Raw genomic sequence first — 9,037 nt, 5'->3', positions numbered from 1 at the left:
TTGATCCTTAAAAAGATGGAGGAGGAGGCAACCCTAGCTTTAGCATAAAAACAAAAGAAACTTTCTAATGAGTGAGAATTGAAGATTTAGAAAAGGGAATTTTACCTACTTGCAAGGGCTAAAAAATGATTTTTCTAGCGGAGGCCCTTGTTTACACCTTAATTTAAGGTTCGTTTAGCGCTGTATTACTATTTTTGAAGAAAACTAACTTTCAATATACCGAATTAAGATAGAGAATTGTAAAAGCAATTTTAATGAATGTTATGTGTCGTGTGTTTAGATGAATGTAATGTGCCTGGTTTTTTCTAATGTATCTTCTTACCTACCAATACCAAAGCCAGTTCCTAACCAGTCTAACCTGAAGAAAAAAGTTATTTTCTGGAAAAAGTGAAATAACTCCTTTTCTGACTTATCCAAGCAAAAAACTGCTTAAAATTTTTTAAAACATGGTAATACCTTGACAACAAGATCAAATTTTATGCATTATTTTTTTTTCTACATGACAATAGTTGTTTATAATAAATGTACCTTGTGTTCACCACTAAATCTTCCCGCGTTTACAGAGTAAAATATCGAATCCAAACTACGGCTTCATTTTACCCCAGTTCTTTGAGGCTGTAAATTTATATTTTATTATGATCTTTATGTGAATTGTGCTGTAAAGATCATGATTTTTCAAGACAACTCTCTGATTATTTCTTTGCCATTGATTTGTTTTTCTAGTACTTCCGATGGTCTATCATTTCTGAGTCAAACTTTAACAAAAATATTATCCACTTATATCTTCTGGGTGCTATTCTACTTGCTATTGTATGTTTATCTTCATTAATATGCTGGTGTTAAGATAATTATTTTTCGCTTAATCTAACACTTTACTTCCATGTTTGTTTTAATAGTTTTTTTGTACATTTTTATTCACTTTTCGACCAACTCGTTTCATTCCTTGCCATACTTGCTTCATAGTTTGTTAAATTGCCTTTCAAAACACGGATGAGTTTTACTTATAAAAAAGACTGCGATTCTTTTTTTGCAAAACGGATGCATATTTTAGCGATAAGATTCAATTCTCGAGACTGTGTGACGAATATTAAATCATCTGTAGGGCAAACAACCACGTGACCTAGCTGTAAGATACTTTGAAAGGAACCATTTTAAAAACATCTGGTATAGCGAGTAAAGATGAGGTAAGGTTCTTAAGCTGGTCTCTATAACAAATCCCAGTTTAGTTTTCAATAAAAAGAGGACTATTTTTTTCGATTAATCAAACTTTTTTCACAAAATTTTTATGAGCGTGTTTTTGTCCGTCTTTTTAACTTGCCAACATCGAGATCAATACAGAATGTGTATCAAATGTTATCTTCCTTTTCATTAGCCGTATACAACTCCTAAAACGGCGCTCAATATTTTTTTTGCAATCAATAAACATTTCGAATTTTGTTGACTGTAGAGAATCTCTCGCTTCACAGAGCATACGACACCGTAATTTTGTAACTGTTTTATTATTCTTGTTTTGTATTTCATGGCTAATGATTGTTGAAAAGCATGAAATTTAAGTACAATAAATAGTATTAATTTTTTCGTTTTGTGTGAGTATGTGTGTGTGTGTGTGTGTGTGTGTGTGTGTGTGTGTGTGTGTGTGTGTGTGTGTGTGTGTGTGTGTGTGTGTGTGTGTGTGTGTATTAGGGTGTCCCAGAAATGCACGGAAAATTTTTTTTTTTTAAATAGTTGATGTCTCACCCTCTGAAAAGTGTCTCTTGGGTACAATAATTAAATTGGTGAAGTTACAGCTCATTTGAACAAGTTTGAGAGGTCCCCCAAGGGCTTTTAAAATTTTACTATCGAGTTAGTTCAAAATCCATATCAATAATCTTAAACAATATGCACAAAATGAGTGAAATAAAGCTAGAAATGCAAACTAGTTTAATTATCTCACTGCTGACATTAAATAGAGTTTAAAATATTGTTAACAATTACCTATAGAATGACAATCTTTATTAGAGAATGCAAAAAATGTATATTTTTGACCAGTCAACTCGCTATTTTAAACAAAAGTTTAGAAACAAATTTTACTTTTACTTATTATTATTTGCTGCAGTGCTATTGTCACATGACCAAGTGGCCATTTTGTTTTCTTTTATTTTTAGTAAACACAATTTGCTCATGTTTTATTGTATATAAATTGGTGAAAAAAACAAGAAATACAGCCACAATTTTCAAGTTTGTTAATTATTGTACTAATAATATAACAATTATGTAATCATTTTTTAGTTGTATTCTCCAAATATTTCTAAAATATATTAAAATATTTAAATACAATATTAAACTACTTATACTTAATAACACTTATACTGTCATTGGTACTTGTATTATTTTTTTAGGGTATGGCTAAATCTACAGTAACCAAAAGCAATAACAACATATGGTTTATCGGCTTCCCAAAAGAAACCATCTCAGGTGCTCGCCTCCCTTCAGGCCAAGATGTCATGAAAAATTTTGTATTCTATCACCGTGTACAGAAGCTAAACATAAATAAAGCTGCACAACAAGTGCACGAGCAACTGCTCCCATTTTGGGTAAAATCAAGACTGCCTGTACGACAAAAACATCACATAATACAGGAAATTAAAGATCTGTATGCTGACCAAGTTCGTTTGATGAAGCATGGTAAGAGAAATAACTCTACTGATCAAATGAACCAAAAAGAATACACAAATAAGTTGAGTCAACTTTTTGACATCAGCCATGCCAACTCTGAACAGTTGATAAAAACTGATGAAGACAGACAGTTTTTGAAATTACAACAACAATCAAGAACGGGATCGATTAGGTCTGTGGACAAAAAACTTATGGTTAAAGAAAAACGAGTTGCTAAACGTCAAAAACAATTTATCAGGGATGTCGATAATGCAGCAAAAGATGCTGTATCAAAAATTGTTTACCGTGGACGGAGTGGGTTCATTATCAACGACGGAGTGGGTTCATTATCAACAGCAGAGTCAGCTGCAGACCAACAACTGGACAGTGCAACACATTCAACAACATCATCCGTTTGCCATGATTCTAATGAAGATGATAAATCTGATGAAGAATTTCTTGTACAATCAGCATGCTCAAGTAAAACAAATTCTACAACACAACGCAGACATCGCAGAGACATTATATCTCCCAAAGTTGCAGCTGTGCTGGATAGGACAAATACCAGCATTAGAAAGTCAACTATGATTCTTGCATCGGCCTTCAACAAAGCTGGTGTTCCGATATCAGAGACAATATTTTCCAAGAGTACAATGCATAGACATCGTCAGCGCCGTCGTCAACAAGCTGCAGCTCTTATAAAAGAAAATTATGTTCCCTCAAAATCCATTGTTCATTGGGATGGGAAACTTTTGACCGATGTTACTGGTGTGGTCAACGTAGATCGGTTAACTGTCCTGCTCTCATCACTTGTCGATGGCACTACAAAACGTCTTGGAGTTCCAAAGGTAGCATCTGGATCAGGACAAGCAGCTGCTGATGCAGTTCATGAACATATAAAAACTTGGAAGTGTGAATCAATGGTTATTGGCATGTGCTTTGACACGACAGCTTTCAATACTGGAAAACTCAATGGAGCTTGCACTCTTCTAGAAAAAGCCATGGGACGTAATTTATTATGGATGGCTTGCCGTCATCATATGTTTGAAGTGCTGCTTGCCGATGTATTCAATGTTTGTCTTGGACCATCCACTGGACCAGAAATTTTATTTTTCAAAAGGTTTCGTGAAAAATGGACAGAAATGAACCACACACCAGAAGCCAGATCAACCCCTTTGATAATTGTTTCAGATGCAATTAAAGCATTCATCAAATGTCAACTTGAGGTCAGACATTCATGAGATGACTATTTAGAGTTTCTACTTCTTGCTGCGCAAATGGTTGGGCTGCAGGTTGATGTAGCCATTCGCAAACCTGGTGCACTGCACAGGGCACGATGGATGGCAAAAGCCATCTACGCTTTAAAAATTGAACTATTATTCACCGTAAATAAAACCATTTTTAACTTAACAGCTCGAGAATTACAAGGTATTCAACGTTTGAATCGGTTTATCATTCGTGTTTATCTTCAGTCATGGTTTTCATGCAGGCTCACTGCTGATGCACCTGTGACTGATATTTTGTTGATACAGCGTTTGCATGACTACGGCGATACAGTTCTTGGTTCGACTGGATTAAAAATGATGCTGCGTCATTCTTGGTACATGAGTCCAGAATTGGCAACTCTTGCTCTTTTTTCATCTCTCCTGTCTGACAAAGAAAAGACTGCTCTTGTCCGCAAAATACAAGCAGATCGAGGCCCACATCTGATGAAAACACTACCACAAAGTTTTGACAATTTGCGTACGTCTAAAACATTTTTTGAAACATCCAATATTGATGCCAGTTTTCTTGATGTACCTGTTGAAAACTGGTCAGATACTCCTTCTTTTCAAGTTGCAGCAGTGTTTGTAAGGAATCTGGTTTGCATCAATGACTCTGCAGAACGGGGAGTAGCGTTGGTACAACACTTCAATGAAACCATCACATAAGACGAAGAGCAGAAACAATTTTTGCTTCAAGTAGTTGAACAGCATAAGAAAAACTTTGCAGAATATAATCGTGAACTGCTAGCTAAAATTTGAATTATTTGCATAATCTACATAAATGCTTATTAACTAATATTCAAGCGAACTGAAATTCAATAAAATCTTGTTTTTTCAATCATTTTTGACCTAATTTTTGAAATTAAAAAGTAAAAGGCATTGCAGATTTATATATTTTTTCACAATTATATATTTTGTTTCATTTGTATAAACAAATCATAAAACATTTATAATCATATCATATAACACTGTATCAAAAGTTGGTAGCGAACGATTAAACACCAAAATCGGAAACTTTCGACCCCTTGGGGGACCTCTAAACATTGTCCAAATGGGCTAAAATTTGGCAGGTAAACTACTGTTACCATACAGACATATTTAATGGGGTGAGACATCAATATTTTAAAACTTCATATTTTTGGGACACCCTACTACATAGCTGTCTGTTGACACACAACTTTCCATTCACTCAAATGCCAACAGCTAGAAAGTTAAACACTCTCTCATTTGCTAATACAATCGACACTATCTCTGGTGTCAGTCACACTTGTGTGGAAAGAGGTGCGTACAGTTCAAGTAGATCAATATAATATATGCAACTTTTATTTCATTTTGTTTTATCCTGTTTATTTTTAGTTGTCAAAGCTTGTAACTATTCCTTCTTAGTGTTTTATTTACATAGGAATTTATCTCTCTTGTTTCAGATCATGTCTTCTCTTGATACTTCTCTTTGTAAGTGTCTAAACTCTTACTCATCATCATCATCATCATTAAAACTAAACAGCCCTGACTCCTTTTGCTATCTTTGTGGTAATTTCACCCATCCAAGTTAGAGGAAAAACAATGGATTTGTGAAGCAAGAATGTTTTGCATATTTTAAAGTGAAACTTGGTGGTTAAGACAAGCCATGGATCCCTAACAAAGTGTGTAAGGAACATGTTGAGAGTTTACTGATGTGGACTAAAACAACAACTGAAAAGTTTGCAAAAAGTATACCCATGTTTCGGCGAGAGCAAAGAGATCATAACAGAGACTTTTGTTTAGTGTAATTCAGGATTTAACAGGAAAAGTAAAAGTAGGAGTAAAGGTTTCGAAAATCTGTCAACTTTCAAAAACACAGTACAATTCTCGCAGTACTTAGAAAGTGACAGTGGCTTTGTGTTTTACCTTCCTGGCTTACTGAACAAATAAGGTCTTTCAATCTACAATCCATATAAATGGCGAATGTTTATTGATAGCTCAAAGCAGAGCTTAAGTGTGTTCTTTTACACAATGGCAAACGAAAATTTTTACCTTAACTACTTGCTCACAATTATTATTACAAAAGCTACATCCATTTTAAAAACACCTGGAACATTGTAGTTATCCTTGTTTTGTTTTTTTCATATTTTTATTGTATTTCAATAATTGTAAATTTTTATAAAACAAGTACACATCTACTAAGCAAAATATTCTTAAAATTCTTTAAAAAAGGGGGATTCTATGGTTCTTAAAATTTCTTCAAAAAAGGGGGATTCTATGGTTCAAAAATGTGACGTGACAGAGTAAAGCAATGCTGACCAGTATTCAGATTTATGTTTCCTAGAATTTTTAAATTAATAGAATTATTATAGTAAAACAGAGTAGAATGAATTAGTTATGACTATGCTTATTCTTTTGTTCTTAATTAATTATTGAATAAACTTTTTGCAAATATTTTTTGATCATGTTGTAGAGGATTTTTTTCTGAATAAGATGATATCAAATTTTAATTTAAAAGAAAAAGTTTTTTTGATAATTTGCTAAGTTTTCGAATGCATGATGATATTTTTTTTCTTTTTTTGAAAAATGGACATAAAACTCTCGGAAATTAAATTTGATACTAGTGAACTTAATAAGTTTATTGGTAGAACTTTTTACGCTGGTCAAGAATCTTTTTTCAAAATTAAGTTTGCTATTCAGGGAAAAAAGTTATGAGATAAAAACGGAAACGGAGATTTTGTGGGGTTGAAGCATACCAGTAGCAACTCTTCACAGGCGTGTCCACGGTATAGGTGAAACAATTGGGAGTGGTTCAAACATGAGATTGTCGCAGCAACTTGAATCAGCTTTGGTAGATATCCTAATCAAATTATCCAATTATGGCTTTGGTAGAACTTGCAATGACGTCATCATACTTGTTACCAACTATTTGCAAACCAAGGTCAATCTCATTTGTTTCCTAATGGTACACCAGGGAGAGATTGGTATAAGCTTTTGATAAACCGGTGGAGTCATAAGTTAAGCATCAGGGCCATAGGCAATATTTCATCAATCAGAGCCGCTTCTTGTACACAAGGAATAGTTGCAAAGTATTTCATCGCACTGCAAAAAGAATTCAACGAAGCAGTAATCAATGAAAGTACTTCATATCATGTCATTTGTGGAATTTTGATGAAATTGGATTTTCTGGTGATCAAGGCAAGCAACATATAGTTTGCCGGCGTGGTGCAAAACGATCTTTGAAATTGGTTGGCAACAATGAAAAAATTGTTTATACAGTTGGAAATTGTATTACAATTACTACATATGTATTATACAGTTGTACTACAATTGTATGTTACAGTTTGTACTACAGTAGGTACAGTTTGTACTACAATTGTATTATACAGTTGGAAATTGCATCAATGCTGCTGGTAATCGTCTTGCTCCATATATTATTTTTAAATCAAAAAAACGCCTGTACAGAAATTGGTGCTTAAGTGGTCCAGACGATGATGTTTACGCCATATCTTTACCTGGATGGATAAAAGATAAGCAATTTGTGAATTGGCTCACTGGCGTGTATGTTCCTGCCATTAAAAAAATTCCAGGTAGTTAGTTTAATCTTTACTTTAATCAATTAATTACTTAATTAAATAAATCTATTTATAGTTATCCGATTATAGGCATTCATATTTTAGTTGTAGATGGACATGTGAGACATATCACCTATCGGCTTGTACTTATTTGCAGGGCTGTGGAGTCGGAGTCGTGGAGTCGGAGTTGGAGCTCATTTTGGCTGGAGTCGGAGTCGGAGAAATTGTACCAACTCCGACTCCGGTTTAAAAAAAATCTTTCAGTTTCATAATTTTCATATGGATTTTATAGATGTTATTCATTAAAATACTTTATGTTCAGTCAGTCTAAAGCACAAGTATCAAACTCTAGCCCTCCAGTTATTACAAAACTACAAATCCCAGGATGCTCTGAAAGCTGACACAATTGGAATTGTAGTTTGCAACAACTGGAGGACAAGGAGTTTGACATATTATTTTAAGGTCTTTAAAACAGGGGTAAACAATAGGATATTTTGCTGTTTATCACTGAGAATCATAAATCACCTCCCTTGCGCTCTCCTCTACCTTCCCTTTAACTAGATAACTTCATGATCCTCCAACTCCCGACTTAAATTGTCTGACACTGTGCTACATGTTTTTAGTAGAAAGCTAGGCGTGCCACCACCAAGCACCAAAGAGCTGCTCCACAAACAGAAAAGCTGTAAATATTCAATTAGCTTTGCATTAGAAAAACTGCAAGTATTCAATTAACTTTGTTTCTCTGGAGAGAGAGAGTGTATTTGTGGTTGAAGAAGCTGTTAAACAAAAAGAAGAACTTAATGAATCTCTCAAGGAACACATTGTGTTTCTTAACATAGTGAACTATTTTGCAATCAATATCTAATTTTTTTTTTGAAAAAATGAAGTAGTTATAAAGACATTGGCAGTAAAAGACACCAAATCTAATCACATCAGTGAATTTTTCCAGGTCTTAGTAGAAAGGGTTCTTAAAGAGTATGAACCTAAAGAAGAAAAAGTTCTTTCTGTCCAACTGACAGTATTTTAAACATGATTTTGACAAATTCATAGTTACTGCATAAGAGTTTATTGCATAACAAGAGTTAAGAAAGGTTTTTTGTTTAGAAACTGTTTTTTAACAAATATTGTTTAAAGCACTAAGTGGTTGGATTATTTGTATTATAGTGATGAAATAGCCAATTATAACATTTTACTACAGTATATTTGCTGTTACAAATTGGTTACTTATGAAGGAGTCGGAGTCGGAGTCGGTCCATGATAAAATCAAGGAGTCGAAGTCGGAGTCGAAGTCGGAGTCGAAGTCGGAACAGCAGCTTACCGACTCCACAGCTTTGGTGAAGTTTTTACACGCACCCAAATAGTTCGTGGATTTCAGAATACTGGCTTGTTTCCACTTGACATCAGTAAAATCGATCAGTCAAAATTGCTAATTGCTAATACGTTTGAAACACCGTCATCTTAACCTGAGCCTTCGTCATTTCAACCACCAGAATCTATGAAAGTACCATAACCACTACTAGCACCAGGAACTACACCATCTCAGCCACTGCTATCTGAATCTATATCAACAACATCAAGCATCAGCATGTGTTGCATAGCATC

This window comes from Hydra viridissima, unplaced genomic scaffold (genome assembly GCF_058129835.1).
Source record: "Hydra viridissima isolate aposymbiotic clone 2 unplaced genomic scaffold, HvirCarnegie_v1 scaffold_4, whole genome shotgun sequence".
Taxonomy (NCBI): Eukaryota; Metazoa; Cnidaria; class Hydrozoa; order Anthoathecata; family Hydridae; genus Hydra; species Hydra viridissima.
The sequence above is the reverse complement of the archived record's forward strand: the minus strand, read 5'-3'. Positions refer to the sequence as shown.